The sequence below is a fragment of the Solanum stenotomum genome, unplaced genomic scaffold (assembly GCF_019186545.1).
Source record: "Solanum stenotomum isolate F172 unplaced genomic scaffold, ASM1918654v1 scaffold11821, whole genome shotgun sequence".
Taxonomy (NCBI): Eukaryota; Viridiplantae; Streptophyta; class Magnoliopsida; order Solanales; family Solanaceae; genus Solanum; species Solanum stenotomum.
This window is the reverse complement of record NW_026021749.1, coordinates 9101-23965: the sequence shown is the minus strand read 5'-3', so window position 1 is coordinate 23965 and position 14865 is coordinate 9101. Positions and strand designations below refer to the sequence as shown.

General features: G+C 30.5%; 1 pseudogene; it reads right to left on the bottom strand.

Moving 5' to 3' along the window:
* Nucleotides 1-3815: 3815 nt before the first annotated feature.
* Nucleotides 3816-10936, bottom strand: LOC125849958 (sesquiterpene synthase 15b-like; annotated as a pseudogene).
* Between the last annotated feature and the right edge of the window lie 3929 nt (nucleotides 10937-14865).

Genomic DNA, 14865 nt, shown 5'->3' with positions numbered 1-14865 from the left:
ACTAAAAATCAATTGATTCCTAATTAACAGTCAACTCAATAGAGAGTGGAGAAGACAAAGGTGCATCATATATGTGTCGAAGTTGCTCATGAAGAAGTTATACGTTTTGCATGTACCAAATTGATCCGAATATCCTTAACGCAATATGTAATTTTTGACTGCAGGGTGTTGAAGTATCAGCACACAAGTAGGAACACAAAATAGCTATCCACCATCTTCTTGAAGTTGAACGCTTGCTCAGGTATACGTTATTGTTTTTTCCCTGTTGGTTCAAGAAAAATTAAGAAATTAATATTTACTAACTTGACTAAGCATTAGTATTATTGCAAGAGCTTATTAGCATTTAACATGAGTGCTGATAAAGAAAAAAAGTGAGGACAAACTTAGTAGTTTGATTATTTTAGAGCATTTGTATGTATAGAGCTATATGAGGTATTATGGACCTACTAAAAGAAATATCATATTTGTGACGATGTGATGCTTTCTTCTCAGTTTCTATGCAGTAGTTGAGAAAATGTTGCTCAAACCTCATTTTGCAGGCCACAAGAACCTTGAGAGTTGAGAGAAAAACACACACACACAGAGATGAAGACGAAGAAGAATGAGGTGAGAATATTACAAGATGTGGAATCAAACAGTTCTAATAGAGATTCCATCACTAACGCTCATCATAAGGTACTACTATTCCTAATTATTGCATTAGGATCAGTTGTCGATACAGAATCATGTTACTCGTAGAGGTTGTGTTGCTCGGGCTCTCCAAAAATATTGTGGCACATGTATCGGGACATTTAAGAGTCCAAGCAACATAACATAGAGGTACATTTGCACCCAGCACTCAGTAGTTAGGAAGAATGAATTAGCAAAGATGACATGCTGAGCTAGACTATATCAACCTCCTTTTGGATTACTCTTCCAAAAATCTTGATCTCCTAATTTAAAATTGAAAAAAATCCAAAAAATAAAATTGTATGTGCCAAATTGATATGAATTGTGGCCTTACATGTTCTTCAACAACGGGATAATATTGAAATTGTTTGTTTCCTACTGTGCTTAATTTCCTTTTTGAATGATTATGGAAATATCGTGGTGTTTACAAGGTAGAATTATTACTTTTGCACTCATTGATGAACTTAATATCATGCACGCTATGCAGTAGTGAAGTTGTTTCTCCTTTCCATTGGCAGGTCTTTAAAGGACTCTTGCATAAGTATGGTCCTGACAGAGTCATTGATATACCAATTATTGAGGTTGTTTTCATTCATCTTCAATGTGCTATAATCTTACTTAATTCCCTTCCATTTTTAGTCACCGGAATATAATCAATTTGCATCCTTTATTTTAATTCTCTTTTAGCCATCATGACACTTAGAATTTTTTTTCTAGCAATATCTCGAAATCTTTTCAGCTGCTCTGCAATACATTACATTATAACTGGTGATGTAATATCAGGCACACGAAAAGAGAGCAATTTGATTGTTGCACCCTTTAATGATAAGTTTGATACTTTAGTTGTTCTCCTCAGTCGTACATCTAGCTGACTAAATTTGCTCACCAAGTGTTGATTGGAAATTTTTAAAGTAAAGTATGATATTTTTTCCCTCTACATATCAAGAGATTCTTTATTCAGCAATATCACGGAACATAGTAGGCATGAACATAATAGGAGACCTACTGGCTTTGAAATTGTTATTGTATGCATAACTTAACTACTAAGAACAAAAAGAGTATTATGGAAATATCTTACTTTCCTGTTGAGGGTTTCTGTAAAGTTCCATGCAAGGAACTTTCCTTGAGACGAAAAAGAAATGCTAATGGAGTATGTTGAATATTCGGAATATTTTATGTCAGTTTCAATTTTCTTGGTGTATGATTTAGATAAAAAAAAAATGTCAACTTTTTGTCATCTCCTTGAAGGTAAATTTGATTTAGATTTATTGAAAATTCTATGTCAGGTGTAGTAACCTAGATTAAAGGAGAGAAAAAGATTATTGAGTTTTGTCTTCTAAATATATTGCTTTCGTGTGTACATGTGACTTATGTTTTTGGTTGTGTAAAACTCAATGCGCGACGACTACAAAAATACAAAATTTTGAAGGTGGAAAACAATACACATCTTAAAGCTCTACCTACCAGCAACAACTTTCAAACTGGAGGAAGCACCAAAAAAAACTTGTGGTTGAGTTGGCAGGTGTAACAGACAGTCAAAACAGTTCAATTTACGGATAACCTGAGTTGAAGATACGAGTATTAGATAAATAGTTTATTAATGGTGTTATTTTGTTTTGGATCTGTATATCGTCTTTGTGAAGGTGTTTCTTTGGTGTAAACTTAAGTTTTTGTTAATTCAACATACTTTTGTATCAATATAGGTACAAACATTTATAATTGTGCATCTTTATGCATTTATCACTTTAAAGTATAAAAATGTTGGGCCCATGCTTGAGCACGGGCCATTGCCCCTCTAGTTAATAACTAAAATAGTAAGGATAATCAATACTATAAGGGGTCGTTTGGTTTGAAAATGAGTTATGATGGGATAAGTTATGTTGGGATAAGTTATGTTGGGATTAGTTATGATGGGATAAGTTGTGTTGGGATTATTTTTTATTGAGTGTTTGGTTTGTTGTATTCAAAATAATAAATTTTAAGAACAATTTATTTGTTTACAAAAATGCCCTTCATTAATGTAAAAAGTGATATAACAAAAGGGTTGAAAGAGACATTTTTGTCATTTACCTATTTTATCCCGGGATAAGTTATCCCGGGATTACTATACCACCCAAAGAGAGGGATAACTTATCCCGGTACTAATTATTAATCCCGGGATAAGTTATCCCGAACTTGCCAACCAAACAACAAAATAAGCGATACTATAATTTAATCCCTGGACTATTTGGTATTATCCCTCACACCAAACGACCCCTAAAAGCAATAACTATTGAATAATAATAATAATAATAATAATAATAATAATAATAATAATAATAATAATAATAATAATAATAATAATAATAATAATAATAATAAGAGATAATTTCAAATATAAAAAATAAAGTAATTAATTAATAACAAATATGGCCATGTTTTATTTACATAAAAAATAGTCAAAAATTATAGGAAGTGTATACTAACTATCACTATAGCTTGCCAAAAGTCATAGAAAATAGGAAAACTTACATAAATATACAATATTAAGAAAATATTTACCATTTATAGCAATAACATTTTTTTCACTTGATCACTATGAATACATTTATAATACAGTTTTAATACATCTTATAGAGAACAATTTTTAAAACACATATAATATAAGTTTTATTGATGGATATTATATTTTATCACACATTTTAATACAATGTGTCAATTTCTTACCAAACAAGCATAATATAGTTTAAAACATTTATAATACATATATATTGCATACATAATTTACTTTTAATACATATGTCAGATTTATCATAGTATTGCTATATATGGTAATAAATAAAAAAGTATCACTAAAATCAGTAATTATTTATTAAAAGGTAACTCATCCACGTAATTTTTTCCTAGATAAAATATACTGGCTATACAATACAGTATCTATGCATGAGCTATACACTGACTATGCATTATGATACACATAAAACCTAAATATAGCTTAGTTATGCATGAAGTATACATTAATTTTTACTCTCAATCAACTCGAAATCGCCTCTAAACAATTCCAAATTTTAGATATGAAATCATCTCGATGTTTCGAGTCATATTATATAAAATAATACGAGTAAATAACTGTTGTAAAAATAGAGAAGATGCGAGAATTTATATACCTCATGTGATACAATATCATTCAACAATCTTGCAATAATAGAGGAAGCGATGAGAATTGGAGGTTCAGTTGTAATCCATTTGAATGCCTCTTTGGTTGCTTCATCGCCCATGCCTAGCCAAGAAGCAGCAGTAAGATATGGGATAACGCTAGTTTCAATTCCATTCTTCATATACTCCCCCATTCTGGGGATTGTGTTCCCATGATACCATTCCGCCTCTTGTAAATAAGCTCTCACCAACTTTTTCATCTGAAATTAATTAATTATTCTCACTCTTTAAAAATGAATGACACATGAAATGGGACAGAGCCGCATAAGCGGAGTCATGTTAGGAGTTTGGGGATCCTAAATTTTAAGACATTTAAGTAAAAGCATCAACTCTAGCGTGAAAAACATTTTCATAACTGTTGAAGAAGAAGGAAGTTGACGATTGGAACATGTGAAAGAAATGGGTCCAACGAAATTGACTAACGTGTCTACAGTAAAGTGTTGAAGATGAAGGAAGCTGATGATTGGAATGTGTCAAAGGAACAGGTCCAATAAAGCTGGCTGATGAGTTTACAGCACTAATGTAGAATTAGAGTCGCACTAGGATTAGACTACTTATATTAATTAGGATTATATTACGACTAGGATTAGATTACAATTAGGATTATAGTACAATTAGGATTNGTTGACGATTGGAACATGTGAAAGAAATGGGTCCAACGAAATTGACTAACGTGTCTACAGTAAAGTGTTGAAGATGAAGGAAGCTGATGATTGGAATGTGTCAAAGGAACAGGTCCAACAAAGCTGACTGACAAGTTTACAGCACTGCTGTAGAATTAGAGTCACACTAGGATTAGACTACTTATATTAATTAGGATTATATTACAACTACAATTAGATTACAATTAGGATTGTAGTATAACTAGGATTAGATTATTTATAATTGTTTTATTTTTATAGTAGTGATAGGTATTGTAGTAGGACTCTAAGTATAGTTAACTTAATTAGGACTCTACAATTCTCTCCTTATATAAGGAGTATGTACTTAACATTATTTTTCATCAATATAATTCTTGATTTCTCGAATCCTAGGCGTGAGATTTCTACATAGTATCAGAGCATAAAAGCTCTACCGCTCTTTGAGTATTGATAAAAAAAAAACCCAACCACACGTTAAATTGCAATGACCACTTCTACCAAAACTATGTCGACCTCCTCACTTCACCAAATCATTGTCGTTTGCTCCATTAAACTTAAGCCAACAAACTACCTCATAGGGAGGACACAAATATTCCAATTGATTCAGGTGATGAAACTAACGTATCTCATCTATGAACCAAGTAAAAGTAGTTGTTCCACTAGACAGACTGCTAGGGAAGTTGTAGCTGCTAAGAAGGATGCAAAAGATAGTGGAATCATTGATGATTGGAAGGAGAAAGATGTGTTGCTAAGGAGTTGGATCTCAGACACCTTGACCGAAGAAAACATGTACTTAATTGTGGGCTGCTCAACTGTCAAAGAGATGTGGGAATGCTTGGAAAAATCTTATATTCAAGCAACAAAAATAATTAATTTTGCTAGAGGTTTAGGTCTCAAATACAAGACCATTGTCATATTAGGTAAGACATCATATTTCACCCTTAATCAATTTATTTATGCTCTCACGAATTTTGATATAAGGGAAGATGAAGAAAATATGCCACAACAAAACCATAACATGGTATTATTTGTTCAAAAAGGTAGGGGAAGAGGAAACAACAACATTAACTCCAGAGAAACAGGTTTCAAGCCTGCTAGACAGGGAACAGGTTCTTAGAACAGTCAATATGGACCAGGTTCTCTAAACAATAAAAGTTTTCAAAGTGAAAATAAAGAGAAGAATAGTATTGATTCATGTCAAATATGTGGTAGGAATAATCATACTACTCTTAAGTGTTTTTACTGGTGGAACTACTCGTATCAATCTTAGATGAACTATCACAAGCAACGACTAGATATCACATTCATACCGAAGCATTGACAAAACAAGATTTTGCTGGGTATTCAAAGTTTTTTTTTTGCTAGGTATTCAAAGCAAGCTAGGAGTAATCGTTCCTCTACTCATTAGCTTGAGGAAAAGTGTTGAAGAAAAAGGAAGCTGACGATTGGAACATGTCAAAGGAACGGGTCCAACGAAGCTGACTGATGTGTCTACAATGAAGTGTTGAAGATGAAGAAAGATGATAATTGTAACATGTCAAAGAAACAAGTCCAACGAAGCTGACTGACGAGTTTACAACACTGATGTAGAATTAGAGTCGCACTAGGATTAGACTACTTATATTAATTAGGATAATATTACGACTAGGATTAGATTACGATTAGGATTATAGTACAACTAGGATTAGATTATTTAAAATTGTTTTATTATTATAGTAGTAATAGGTATTGTAGTAGGACTCTAAGTATAGTTAACTTAGGATTCTACAATTCTCTCCTTATATAAGGAGTATGTACTTAACATTATTTTTCATCAATACAATCCTTGATTTCTATAATCCTAGACGTGAGATTTCTTAATCCTAGAAGTGAGATTTCTACAATAACCTCTTCCTTCTCACTTATTCATTAATTAGTTTTGTCAGGGGTTCACAAAGTTAATATATACATTTGTATTTATTTAATTTTCTAATACAAATATACGGTCAAGTAAAGAACTATTGGATTTGTCTGAACCCACACTTAGCTCTGCCCTTGAACTAATAGAAAGCTGGATTATTAGGAGTAATAATTCATATGTATCACATAATTACTTACCACACTAATAGGAAAGTTGACTCGAAAGGACTTGTTCTCCTTTGCCAACNCGACTTCCATCTTTATCAGTTAGAGGCTTCATAGATAGACAATAGAGTTTCAGAAGTGTCTTCATTTATTTTGTTAAATGTTTTGAAGACTAAAGTTGCCTTTTATGGCGAGTTGTATATATATTCTATTATACAGAGTTTTCTTTTGAGTTAAAGATTTGTAAAGTTGAGTTTATAAACTCTTATTCAGTTTTAAGCTCTTGTATGCTTAAGTTAGTATTTCGCTTGGAGTCAGCCAGGATGAGGGTTCGCTTGGGGACCAGCAATGGTCTTCGAGTACCGGCCACGTCCAGGGTGTAGGCTCGGGGCGTGACAATATTTATAATTGTTTTATTATTATAGTAGTAATAGGTATTGTAGTACGACTCTAAGTATCGTTAACTTAGGACTCTACAATTCTCTCCCTATATAAGGAGTATGTACTTAACATTATTTTTCATCAATACAATTCTTGATTTCTCTAATCCTAGACATGAGATTTCTTAATCCTAGAAGTGAGATTTCTAATGCAATAACCTCTTCCTTCTCACTTAGTCATTAATTAGTTTTGTCAGGGGTTCACAAAGTCAATATATATATTTGTATTTATTTAATTTTCTAATACAAATATAGGGTCAAGTAAAGAACTATTGGATTTGTCTGAACCCACACTTAGCTCCGCCCTTGAACTAATAGAACGCTGGATTATTAGGAGTAATAATTAATATGTATCACATAATTACTTACCTCACTAATAGGAAAGTTGACTCGAAAGGACTTGTTCTCCTTTGCCAACTCATTCTCCACTTCTTTGTAAAGATGTAGGAGAGCAGTGTAAAAGATTTTCATATATGGAGCTAGATTTTCTGCAGCATCGATGTTCCACCTATTGTATACGCAAAATATAGGTGGCGTCATTACTTACACATTATATTATTACATGGAACAAATCGGACGAGGCTCCTTTCCAGTGCTGATCTCTTCAGTTTCTCACAATGTTATTCTATATAATTGACACGTGTCAATTTGATTTTTTAATGGACCGGATTAATTTCTTGACCAAATATCATTAACCATGGTTATTATTAATTCTCTCTCTTTCCATTCCTTTCTCAGTCAGCACAAAACACTTCTTTCCCTTCCAAAACTGTCCAAATAACAGAGCAATCAAACATCATTCGTGTAAATCAAACAACTGAAAATTTAAATCAGATCAATAATTTTAAATCAGTTTTCCATTTACATATGAACAAATAGGGAAAGTCTGAAAAGAGATAGACTGAAATGGAGTGAGTATCCCCAATTAAAGATTACAGCTATAAATACCAAAAGAGAAGAAGAAACCCAAAGAATCCAATGGAGATTTTTTTTAAAAAAAAAGAAGCATATGAGAACATATTTTCCCACCCACTTTTCATGCCCTCTCCAGGTCCTTTAGTTGGCCTTTGTAGAAACTCCAAATTGAAAAAAATTGATGTTACTTAAAAGACGACGGAGTTTTGTGAATCACCATTGTCACCAAACCAAGCTTCAAAGTAGTCTCATTGGTTGAATTTTTAAAATTTTATAACCCAAGTGCATTCTTTGAATTTTGTCTTCTTATATCATAGTATGAAAATAATGGGAAGAAAAAGCGATTTTGTTGTTAGCAATCTTCATATTTTTGCTAACAAAGAAAATTCTTTGCTAATTAAGAAAAGGTTTGTTGCATAATTAAATTGACTGAGAAAAGAAAGAGAGGAGAGAGAAGAGAGGAAGAGAACTAGTAATAACCATGTTTAATGGTATTTGGTCAAGAAAATTAATCTGGTCCATCAAAAATTAAATGAACACGTGTCAACTGTACAGGATAGCACTGAGAGAAATTGGAGAGATCAGCACCGGAGAGGAACCGCCTCCGAACAAGTAAGCGCTACTCTCACAAAAATTGAAAAGATTAGTTTAATAAAGGAAGAAATATTTTTAAATTTTGTGTGTATAAATATGTTATAATATATGTATGGTTATAATATTTTGAAACTTATAACTTTAAATATTTCATAATACTTCTTCTGAATTTAGTAGGAGTTTAATCATAGGATTTGAGACTCAACTTTGAAGATTTTAATTTACAACCTTGTATATATTTTGAATTGATGATATATTATTGTATACCATCATTAATTTTTTTTCTAAATAACGATAAAACTCTCTTTCCTAATAAACTAGAAAATATTTTTATTTCGTAAGTAATATTTTTCAAATTGAAATTGAATAAGCATTTGGGCCCATTTGGATGGACTAAAAAGAAATGTTAGGAAAATAAACTGAAACGTAGATATAGTATAATTAATGTTTCCACCTAGACCAAAAGTAATCTACGTTAAGTGGAAACCCCCGGTAAAGGGCTTCAAATTAAACACAGACGGCTCATCCATTGGCAATCCTGGTAAGGGAGGAACATGTGGAATAATAAGAGACACAACAGGTAAATGGATTGTGGGATTCATGGGTAACCTAGCCTTATCAAACAACATCAAGGCGGATAACATTAACCTATAGTGCCATTAGAGGTCAATGTGGACTGTGAGGAAAACATTAATCTTATCTCTAATGATCACCCTGCTTACACGAATATTCTAAAGTGATTGCAGGACTCTTCTACACCAGGTGGGGAACCCCCCAAACTCCATAGTTACCGGGAAACGAACAGTGTAGCAGATACGCTTGCAAAAGAGGGAGCTAACATGTAGATGAACAACAAGTTCACCATTTTGAATGTCCCTCCCTTGTGTGTTTTAAAGAAAGTTGAAAGCAGACAAAGTTGGGACGCTTTTTGTTAAAGCTGAAAAGGCCAAGTTTATCATCAGATAGTTGTAATAGTACTAGTAATATCCCCTGCTATAGCAGACATGTAAATCTGCCACTGCTCTGTACTGATACATATTAGTTATTAATAATATAATCTTGTTTATCAAAAAAAAAAAATACCTTTCTATTGCATTTGTGAGGAGAGTAAGTTCATGCAGTGTTCCATAGGTATCATAGATGTCATCAGTATTAATTGAAGCGAAACATAACACTTTGGCTAGTATAATCCTGGCAACATTATTTTGGGGCTCAAAGTACACACCCAAAGACCAAAAGTACAACTCAACCACTCTGTCTCTTGTAAAAGGTAGTTCATTTGCCAAGTTCAATTCTTTCCACCACCTAAAATGTGAAGTTAAATCTCAAAATCAATAATGTTTTTTTAAAAAAAAATAATAATAATTCAGTGTAGTGATATTATTGATTGTGTATCTTGCTAGTTACCTTGTGATATCACATAGCTCCCTTTTATGCATCTTCTGCAATGTATTGAAGTCCAGTTTTGCAAAATTCAATAACACTTGATCACATGATTTATCTTCTTGATAAAACGATATGTATTTTCTAGTTGCTACCCTAGCTATAGTTTTGTTGATTGGATACTTTAGGGCATAGCTGACTTGCATCGATAGAGAATTACTCAATTTAGGCAACAATAACTTCAAATGAGTGGTGGTGAAATTAACGGCTTCATCCAAAATTTCTTCATCATGTACTCTGAATTGTGTTGCCTCGTACAAGCTTAATAATCCTTGCATGTCGTTAACCATTGCTTTATTATAATTTCCTTGGTCATTGGTGAACTTCCTAAAAACATCTGTTTCAAAATATGTATTCACACGCTAGTGTGTAAAAGTTAAAAAACTCTTATCTACAAACAAGCTTTGTCAGATTGTGTCACATAAATTAGATGGGATGACGTATTACTTACCATATGAGACATAGTAACCTTGTTGCCTAAGTAATCGAAAGCTTAGAGCAACAGCATGAAGTCATGACTTTCACCAAATTCACCAATCCATTCTTCATAACCATTATAGATGTTACTCAATGATTCCTCAATATCATGTTCAAAATGGTATGCCACTCCAAGCAATTGGATTGTGTTGATAAGTTCAAGTTTTTGCAAAGATTTGGAAGGAGAAATCACTAGCATTTTTCTCATTTCTTCTTTTAGATCCTTGTGTTCCTTCTCTTCCCATTCATTGTCTCCCTATGCGTGTAAATAAATATATTTCTTATCCGTAAATATTTCAAGTGACTTGAAAGTGTTGAAAAAAAAATATTTACTCAGCCGACACATAAAACATAAACTCAAATTAAAACATGAACACGTGTACTAGGCATTCAAATTTACCGAGAGATTAGCATAGGCAAGAAAATGATCTCCCCAAACAGTAGGATGATGATTGTCACTCCGAGTGTAATCTCCACCTCACCACCAAATTCATCCATTTTTTTCAACTTAGTTTTTATAGAGTTTGGAATAGAGAGAAACTAAAGACGTGATAATATGCTTAATTAAGGTTCGATAACAGTAGTAGAAAGTAAGAGAAGTGAATTACATAAATAAATATTTTTGTTCAATTTACTACTTCACACAGAATGTCTATTTATAAAGATTTAAATTGATAGTGGTGATTGTGGGGTCCATACCCATTAATGAGAAAGAAAATGCACCATCGTTTGAGAATCTATATATATATAAAATTGGATATAGAAAAGGTGATTGACACCTCTCTAACGAGTACTCCCTCCGTCCCTATTTACTTGTCCATATTTCCTCTTTTAGATGTCCCTATTTACTTGTCCATTTTGACAAATCAAGAAAGGACAAAAAAAAAATTCCTATTATACCCTCATTTAAACTTCCCCCAACATTGATTAGTTATATTGAATAAATTTATTTTGGAATCATAATTAATAAGGGCAAAATTGTAACTTCACTATGCTAATCATTGTTACCTTAATATGTGTGTCATTTCTAAAGTGGACAACTAAATAGGGACGGAGTATTATTTTTCACATTTTCTAATTAAATTAAAATTAAAAAATTAACTATATTCTACCTTACTTGATCAGAATAAAGTCATTTAATTCAAATCATCAGTTACATGTCTTTTGTTTTTCATAATTAATTACTATTATTTAATTAGCTAACGATTTAGATTTGGTAAAAGGAATATTTAATTAGCTGACGGTTTAAATTTGGTAAAAGGAATCTCCATCTTTATTTTGATAGTGCAAATTTCATTTGGTAGGAAAAAGAAGTTTACTCAAATGAGAAGAGAACGAAGTTGGAAAAAGAAATATGAGAAAAACATTTTTGTATACTGAAAGTTGGGAGATGGAATCTGAAGCAGTCCAAGGTGATGGGTTAAGTTCTTCTACTAATACTATAAATTTCATTGAATTGTTATTTCTTTCTTTTGAATTTTCCTCATGTTTTTTGAAGGTCATGTGTATTTTAATGACAATACACTTTAAAAGGTATGTTTTCTGGCGATATTTTTTATTGTCATTTTTATCAATAATATGTTTGCATCATGTGAAGAAAACAGAGTTCTTCATATTTTGACATGTCAATGGCAATTACTTATTTTTAGTATAATAATAAATAATCACATTTGAGACACATGAGAAATATTCTTACCTTCCAATTGTATTTTTTTTGTAAACTATATTTATATATACATAAAGTTGGGCATATACAAGATAATATAACAATCTCCATATGATCAACATTCATATTTGAACGAATATATTTATTGTTGTAAGAAAACAAAAAGTTATATAAATAAAGAATCATGCCAGAAAAATTTAACTGCATCATTTAAATTGAAATTTTGATTTGTTTGTATAAATAAATTCATTAGAATATATTTGTATGAATTTGATTATTTTATATCAACAGAAATTAAAAGCTCAACATACCTAAAATCGACAATCAATAGCAAAATCAGGAGAATGGGCAGCCCCTATAAAGTGTCATTTCTTTCTTTCTACTGTTTTGATTTTAAAAAATGAGGACTATATAAAACATTAAAATGATATGAAAGATCATTCAAAAATTATAAATTTATGACTATCTTTTTAAAATATAAAATAAATTTGGCGTGATAAATGGAGAAGAATGAGGAGAAAGCAGAGATAATAAATTGCAAAATAAAAGGAAAAAGATATTGAACCAAATGGAAAGAAACAAAAAGAAAAAGGCAGGAAGGGAAGAAAAAGGAAATGAAAAGAAAAATCTAATAATCTATATATATATAAAGGAGGAACATAAAGAAGGTGATGTGACACATCTCTATGGCCTCCATTCATATTTATAATTTTTTTTTCTTTTTTGGAATTTTTAATGTCTAAATATTTTAATTAATCTTTTATTCTTTATCCATAATCACTTGTACGTAATTAATTTATTAAATTTATTGGTAAAAACAATCAACCATCTCTCTCCCCCACGTCTAAGATCATGACCAATTCTTCAACTTTGATCTTCTCTTTTAATTATTATTTATGCTCTTTTATGACATTAAATGTTTTTTTTGTCTCAAAATCAATTGTGGAGTTGAAGCATTATCTCCTTTCATAGTTACTATATATTTCCAACTATTTATGTCATGGAGAAATATTTTTTTGTTCACCAATTGCTTCCCTTGTGATGGGACTGCTTAGGCAATTTTCAGGTACCATTCTATTTTATTTTTTTTATTACAATTATTAATATTATATAAGATTTTAATAATGATATTTTGTATTATACTTTCATCATTATCATTTTAGATGACTGTTCTTTTCAATTATTTTCCATTTTTGTATCACAATTTCATCATTATCATTTAGTTGACTATTTTTCAATTGGTTTGCTATTTTATAGATTCTTGAATTTATTTGGAACAAAATATTATGTTTGTATAATTGTGTTTTGTCATTTTATCATGCTATCTTATTATATTGCTTCATTCTTGTATTTATTTCTATTCCAATGTTGTTGTTGTTTTATTTAATTCACATTAATGTGTAGAATATCATCTTTTCTAATTTATATTATATTATGTTATGGATTATCACACTATTCATTATTTTACTTCTTATATTAATGTGGATTTTATGTGTAAGTACAAAAAATTGATGATTATTGATAGAGTAATAACCCATTTTTCCTATTGACATTTTAGTTGCTTTAGTTAATGATAATGGTCATGCACAATTTTTCTTGATAATTTGTTTGTTTACAACTAATGCTTACTTCTCTTTTAATATCATTCTTTATTTAGACTTCAATTTCTCAATTGATAAGCTAATTGAAATTATTCTTGATTTTTTAAAAAGTTAACCTACATTCAAACATTTTACCTTATCTAATTTAGATCATATTGTGAGATTTGTCAAAATATGTGCTATTGAACTTCCCTAATAATGTGAAATAATAAGACATAAGTTATAAGATTCATAGTCTAATAGCTCATTTTTATTATTGATAATTTAGTAGCTTCTTTGTATCCATAAAAATCTTTACATATAAACGGTAAAATTAAATAAGTGAGACATCACTTGGGTCATGATTCATAATTTCATATTCATCTATTTTTTCAATTCTTTCCCTTTTCTTATTTATATATCTAGAATTTTTTTAATCTTTAACATAAAAAGTTTTAAAATTTATGTTACAAATTATTTCTTACAAGTTTTAAATAAAACTAAAGTTTATACCCATAATGACTTGTGCTTTTTTCAGTTTAGTTTTTTTATTTATCTTTTATCTTATTTATTTATTTTATCCTATTTTAGGTGCTTACGACCTTACAAATTAACCATATAACAAGAAAAACTCAAGAGGCATATTTTCAAAAAAATTGAAGAAGTCTTAACGGTTTCTTCTACAACTAGTTGTTATTAAATTAAAATTTATCCTTATTAATTTTGAATTAATTTTATATCATTATGATTCTTGAATATGCTTTAATTTTACTACTTTCATTCTTTTACAAAAATATTTAAATATTATAATGATTCATAATATGATAAATTAGGCATGCAAAAGTAACTAAATTAATTAATCAAATATTATCATTTGATTTTCAAATTGGGAAGAGTAGTTCACGCTACTATACATTCATAGGTGATGGAATTAGGAGGAGGTAACTATATATATATAGAGAGAGAGTACTTTTCTTCTTCATATTAGTATTTTTCTTTTGTTCAATGGTCTGGTTTCTTAAAATGTGTCAATATGGTGATAAAATTTAAAATCATTTGAAATTTAATAATGCTCCTGAGAGTCATTTAGAAGAAATTTGGAAAGAGGAGAATTACTATGTAGTTTTTTCACATTTATAATTGTTTATCACTAATATTGACTTTGTTTTCTATACACATGC